A 6,694-nucleotide genomic window follows, 5' to 3' on the forward strand; every position below is an offset into this window, starting at 1 on the left:
ACTTTCACCCTCACCCAGTGGTAACAGGTGACCCCCAACCTGTGGTGTCGGTGAAATCCATGTGAGAAGCAGTGACAAAGCATTCCTATTCCCCTCAGCCAGGAAAGTATCAGTGAAGACCTCCCAGGGAGCCAATCAACCCCCCCACCCCCTCCTGTGTCAGGGAAGGCTGGATGGGGAACGTGAAGTTAGACCCTGACCAAGCAATAACAGTTGGTACCCGCTTGTCCCCTGTTGAAACGGTGTCAGAAAAAGTTAAAACAAAAGGTTTAAACAAGATCCAGAGGGCCATAATATAATATCCAGAATGTCCAGATTTCAATAAAAAAACCACTCATCATACTGAGAACCATCTCTTAAACTGAATGAAAAAGACCACCAGGAGGTACCAACAACAACATGACAGCAATGTTAGAATGACGTACCACACATTTTAAAGCAGCCATCACAAAAATGCTTCCACAAACAAACACAAACATAGTTGAAAGACATGGGAAAATAAAAATTTTTAAATCTCAGCAAAGAAATATGGAGTCTCAGGAAAAAAAAAAAAAAAAGATAGAAGATATAAAGAAGAGACACAAGGAAATTTCAGGACAGAAAAATACAATAACCAAAATTTAAAATCTCAATGGAGGAGCTCAACAACAGAATGAAGAGGACAAAGGATTAAAAACTCAGTGGCTTCAAAGATGGAAAAATAGAAAACACCTAATCTGAGCAATATAGAGAAAATAGAGTTAGAATAATGAACAAAGCCTTAGGGAACTTTGGGACTATAACAAAAGATCGAATATTCATGATTCTTGTCATTGGAGTCCTGGAAGCAGTGAGGATTAGCCACACAGACTTGAAAAGTTCTTCAAGAAGCTTCTCAAGTAATGGACATTAGTGGTGGGGGAGGGGAGGGTGCAAAGCTGGGGTGGTAGATTATGGAAGATGCTGCGATCTACCCATAGCTTACAGCCAGTTTTATGAGCACATGTTGACTGCCCCCTGAAAAGTCCCAGATGTAAACTGAGTGAGAATTTGATGGGGGTGGGGGAGGGGGGTGGCACGAGAAGTATTACCTAAATAATAAAGACAAGAACCTGGAAAATATGGCCTTTACCCTCAGTCTGACCCAGTAGCACCCTGGAGCCTGGAAAATATAGGTTATATTTACTTTTCTAGATTTCCCAAAGTGGCTCCATAAATAATAACTGCTCAATAAACATCTGTTGAACAAATAAGTAAATGAATGATCTCATCTATGCAAATAGATTTTACTGGCTGATGTAATTCATATAATAATATAAATATAATTCATGACTTATGTGACTTACTTTGAGGGCAGGAACTGGGTCTTTACCTCTTTTTGTCTCCACTGTGCCTAGCATAGTGTGGTCTGTACAAATATGATGAATCCATGCCCAATATTTAGTACAGGTTAACACCCCAACTTGAATGAGACACATTCGCCTATTAGCTCTTGTTTACAAATCCTTGCAAAGGCATAGGTGTTACACCAAGTTCCCGTCACCACCTCACCACAGTGACAATAATTCAAAGCGTTCTGGTGGGCAGAAGCTTATGCTCATTAAGTGGTAATGAGGAGCGGAAACTATTTCCCCTAAGAAGCTAAATTTCTACCGATATCTTGGTGGAATTCCTTCCCTCCCGCCTTGTTTATTAGCACTCAATGCTAAAAGGAGATGTCGTTTATCTACATTTTTCTGGATAGTTCAATCAACACATTCGAGGTCAAGCTGTCCTAAGAAACGCGGTTTTAAGTTAATGGATAGGAAATGAAGCTTTTCTTGTCCCTTCTGGGCAGTTTCCTTTGTGAACAAATCCACAACCGTGTAGCTATTTAACTCTTCTTTGGCCACCGGTGTATTCAGAATGGTCCAGGGCTAAGAATTATTCCTGCAACTCGGGATCCATTGTGAATTATGAAAGCCAGGACCAGCTACTGGGGAAGCTGAGGGCATCTGGAACAGGCTCCAGGTCCCTTCTGCCTGCCCAGAACTGGGGGACATCAAGGTACCTGTTGGCCAACTGGTCTCCTAGAAGATCTCAGACTGGATTTTTTGTGTTGACTAGATGGCGAAATTCCTGCCGTGGAAGAAGATCCTGTCAGAATCTAGATGTTAGCGTGACCTCTCAGTCCTGGCCCAGCACAGGTTGGGATCCCTGAACAATAAAGGGGACTCCTTCCAGCACCAGCCCAGTGACACATCCCTTGGGGACATGGGGATCATTGTAGAACTCTCTGTAGGATAGAAGGCATGGCAGTCCCACCCCACTATAAAGGGACTGAAAATCCATTTGGGAATAACTGGGATGTAGAAGACTTCAACCCCCAAAGACTCAGCCCATCAGATGTGGAGGAGGCTCCTCTTAATACAAGAGGGCCCCCGAGAGGGCTGAGCCTGCCAGGTAGGTCTGGGACTCCAAGAAACAAGGCATCCACAGGGGTCTCGATTCTGTCAATGCAAACATTTCCCAAGCGTGCGGTCTAGAGGGGTGGTTCTTGAACTTAGCAGGCATTAGAATTATCTGGAGGACTTGTTAAAACACAGATGCTGGGTTTGGGGTGGGGCCTGATGATTGGCATTTCTAACAGGGTCCCAGGTGATGCTGTTCTGGAGCCACATTCGAAGTCTAAGGGAGTCTAAGTCAGGTTCTCTACCTGGACTAGTCTCTCTCTCCCCTGCACCCCACATCCTCACTCTTGGTTTGGCCTTTGATGAGGTGGCTCCCCACCTTGCCGCCAGCTCTCTGTCCGTGGTCTTGGCTGAGGTCCTGCTTCATCCAAGGATTGCCCTTGACCTCTGTCCTAGCAGGTCCCCCCACCCTCTTCCTCCTGGCAGACCAGGTCAAGGGAATTCCCCACCCAGACGGCTCCTTGCTGCCCCCTCCTGGTTAGTGGAAGCTGCGCACTATAGCTGGTTACAGGAAAACGAACCCTTCTGTCAGTCCCAGCCTTGAATAATCTTACATTCTCGCTGAGGAGATAAAACCAGTTCCTCATAGAGAAACTTTAAAATATTATAAAGCTGTAGATCAACAAACTGAGGTGCAAGAGAGTACAAAACTGTGTTTAGGTCGCATGTACCTCTTTTTAATCAATAGCTCTGTTCCTGAATTCATATTTCCCCGACTGCCTCAATTAATTCCAGAGATAATTCACAAACAGTTGACCTGGTGCTAGGAGTGGCTCCTAACACTTTAGCCTTCAGTTTGGCTCTACTCCCAAATCAACAGTGACCTTCCTAAGGGGGCTAAGAGGCAAGACCCTGGGCTAGAGGGCCGGTTGTACAGGCTGTGCGGTTCCCAAGCCAACCCACTAAGGCCAATCTGCCACAAGAAACTGCGGGGGGCAATACAGTTACTATATCAGTCATTTTAAAAGATCAGGAGCAGTGTAGAATAAGAAATGTTTTTTAATTTAACTTATCCGGTGTTGCTTGAGGAAAAGGGGGTTCAATTACTGGTGGATGAGAAGGTCGGTCAGACTTGTGTGAAATTCTGAAAGGACCTTGGGGGCTTCAGGGCTTGGCACTGAGACTTCCTTCCATCTCATATCCCCCAGAACTGATGGCTTTAATTTACCTGAACAGAAGCTCATTCTGCTACTGTGCCTGTTTAGCTGTTGAGACAGGGAAATCTGGGGTTTGCAGGTAGAATTGAGAGGCAAGAGGGAGAATGGGAGGGGGGGATATTCTTAAGGGAACTGGAGAATCGGGGAGAATTTCAAGAGGGGTATATGGCTGAGAGGAAGAGGCAGGGAGAGAAAAGGAGAGAGAGGGGTGTGGGGTGGGGTCTAGAGGGAGAGGGAGGGAATGATGATGGGGAGAAAGATGATGGTGATGGTGACGATGACCTTCTTCAGGTGAAGAGTTAAAGATGAGAAAAGAGCCTGTATCTTTGGGGCGAGGAGGCTATGCAGCAAAGATGGACGTTAAGCTATTGGTATCAAATCAAACTGAATGCCCAAACATCTGTGAGAATATCAGGCCTTTTTTGCTGGGGATCCCAGGGGCAGAAGTAGACTAGGGGAGTCTAAGTCAGGTTCTCTACCTTTTAGCAGCCTACAGGTTATTAAGATCTGTGAAGAGTTAAATATCAGCTCAAGACAGCACCAGCAAAGATGAAGGTTCCTGCAGCCCAGCTCTAATCAAACCCACTCCCCACCCTCTACCCTCTTCAGAAAGCTTCAGTGCGCCCCCCGCCCTCCCCCATTTGCCAAGGTGGGGTGCAGTTCCCACCTGGCTCTGGGGCTAAATGGCTCACAGCTCTCTAAACATAACTTGAGTGACTCAGCAGCCCATTCCCACCCCCAAGGACCACGTCTAAGCCACGTTCCTACCTTCATATTGTCCGTCCTGCCTCCCACCCTCCACAGCTTCCTCACACCTGGGCAACAGGCCCCGCCTCTGGTCCCCCATGCTTCAGAGGGCATCACTGTGGCCCGTGTCCAATTGTACCCCTCCTCACAGAGCATGGAGTTCACAGAGCCAAAGGGATGTGCCCCCTGGAAACTGCACCTCCTTTCCAAACCTGTGCTCCATGAATTCTTGCCCAAGAGGCCAGAGCATGCTTCCAGCCCTTCCCGAGGGCAGACTGTGTGCCAGGCTGTGCACCCGGGCTCAGGGAGACCAAAGGGCCGCCGCTGTGAAGGTCTGCACAGAGCCCAGTGTGTGCATGATCCTGTCACAGCAGAAGGCCCCTTGCTGTGTGGGATGGAGCAGGGGGTGGGAGAGGGAGGGATTGGCCACATGGGGCTCAGGGCCAGGGGCAGACACTCCCCAGAATAATAACATGTTCCACACAGAACTGCAAGGAGCGGAAAGTTCTGGATTCAAACCTGGCCTTCCGGGTCTTTCAAATGGTGTATTTGTCAAGGCAGGAGGAGAGATCGTGTTTTATTTGACAATGAGTTAGTTTGATTTTTAACCCTTAGATACTTAGACATAAGGTTCAGGCCCGCTCTGACTCAGGCCCAGGCCCTGCAAATGTTGGAGTGGGCCCGTCCAACTGCAAACATTATTGGGTAATGGAGATTCTTCTGAAGCTTTCAGAGGACTAGGGGAAGGTGACATTGCATACACAAAGCAAAACTTCCTAAGATTTCCATTTAATCAGCGCTGTCCTTCCCCCCCCCCAGTTTCCTCTCCTTACTACATAGCCAGCTCATCTCTCCTTTGTCCCCAGGAATCATCTCCTTGGCTAGCCCCTCCAGCTTTGCTAGATCCACCTCTTCATTCCCCTCCCTCCCCGCCCCCAAGACTTCTCAAAATCCCCTCAGTTCCCATCGCCTCCCTGAGCAGAAGCCCCTCACCTAGTTAAACAGCTCTCAGCAAACTAAAAGTCCACCCTGTGTGGAAATGGTCTCTTCTCCCCACTTGCCCAGCTGTCTGTTCCCACAGTCCACTTCCTATCACTGCTGTGTCTCTGAGTCATCTCTCAAAAGCTCTGGGCCTTAAACAGCTCCCGGCAAAGGAAAAGGCAGTATGACGATGTCCACGGCGTCTTGTCTGCTGGTTGATTGTGAGCCTGTCTCCTCCTCTGCTCTGCAACTTCTGTGAGGAGAGGGACCACATCTGGCTTGTTTTCATCTCCCCAGCTCTGGCTCAAGGGCCAGCGCAAAGCAGGCCTCTTTATTCAGTCTACTAATGCTCACTGAGCACTCGCTGCGTGCCAAGCCCTGTGACAGAATCTGAGCTCAGAGGTTAAAAAGTTCAAGGAGCCCCCAGAGTCAAGGCGGACACAGACCCGTGTTCCAGGGGGCAGCAGAGGGTCTGGGCACCACTGAGGCTGTGAGTACAGTCACACCAAGGAGGAGGGCGGCAGTCTCAAGCAGGCCATGGTTTACTGAGATGAACCGAATGGTTCCATCTGACCCCCACAGCAACACCATTTATGGATAAGGAGGCGGCCACTCCGCTGAGACAATCCCACCACTAGCAAGTTATGAGGCTGGGCCTGGGGCCCGAGCCCCTCACTTCTCAAGGATAGGGGACTCATAGGACCCCTGGGAAATCACTCCTTCCACTGCTCCCCAGCCTCGTCTCTGCCCAGTCTTGCAGGTTGAAGGACTTCCGGGCAACATCCATTCATTCCCTGGGCTCTAGCCTGGGCTGCCCATGGCTTCCTGGTTATTTTTAGCTCTGGGTGGCCAGGCTTGTGATTGGCAGCAGGAGGGGCCCACGTTTCCAAGCCCTCCGTGTTGTTCCTGGCTGGGCATGAGAGGTGGCTGGGGCATGGGGAGGGGCCCAGGCATACCTGGTACCACAGCCCACAGCTGCCTCATTGTCCCTGGGGGAGGGGCTAGCCTGCTGCTGCTGCCACTGACCCAAGTCTGGGAGCATTCTTTCCTGTTGATTCATCACAGGGAATGCTTTGGGCCAGGTTGGGGCAGGACAGGGGCACGGGGGGGACATCTGGGACATGGGTGGCCAGGGTGGGTGGCAGTCTTCTGGCAGCCAGGTCACTCTGACCTAACTGTCACTCGGGGATCAAAAAGATCCATCTTGCCATCCTAGCCCTTATCGCACTCTACCTTGTGGTAGTGCTTATTTACATGTCTGCCTCCCCTACCAGACTGAGAAGGCCTCCCACCCACGCCCCTGCAGTGTCTAGCACTCCAGCACCCCGTCTAGCATGTAGGAGAAAATCAATAAAGATTTGCTGAATGAATGAGCCTTTG

General features: G+C 49.3%; 1 protein-coding gene across 7 annotated transcripts in view; it reads right to left on the reverse strand.

Moving 5' to 3' along the window:
• The window catches only part of R3HCC1L (R3H domain and coiled-coil containing 1 like), a 187,469-nt gene that overhangs the window by 80,226 nt on the left and 100,549 nt on the right, over positions 1-6,694 (reverse strand). The gene's annotated exons all lie outside the window — the stretch shown is intronic.

This window comes from Rhinolophus sinicus, chromosome 15 (assembly GCF_057876585.1).
Source record: "Rhinolophus sinicus isolate RSI-liver-muscle chromosome 15, RSI-T2T, whole genome shotgun sequence".
Lineage (NCBI taxonomy): Eukaryota > Metazoa > Chordata > Mammalia > Chiroptera > Rhinolophidae > Rhinolophus > Rhinolophus sinicus.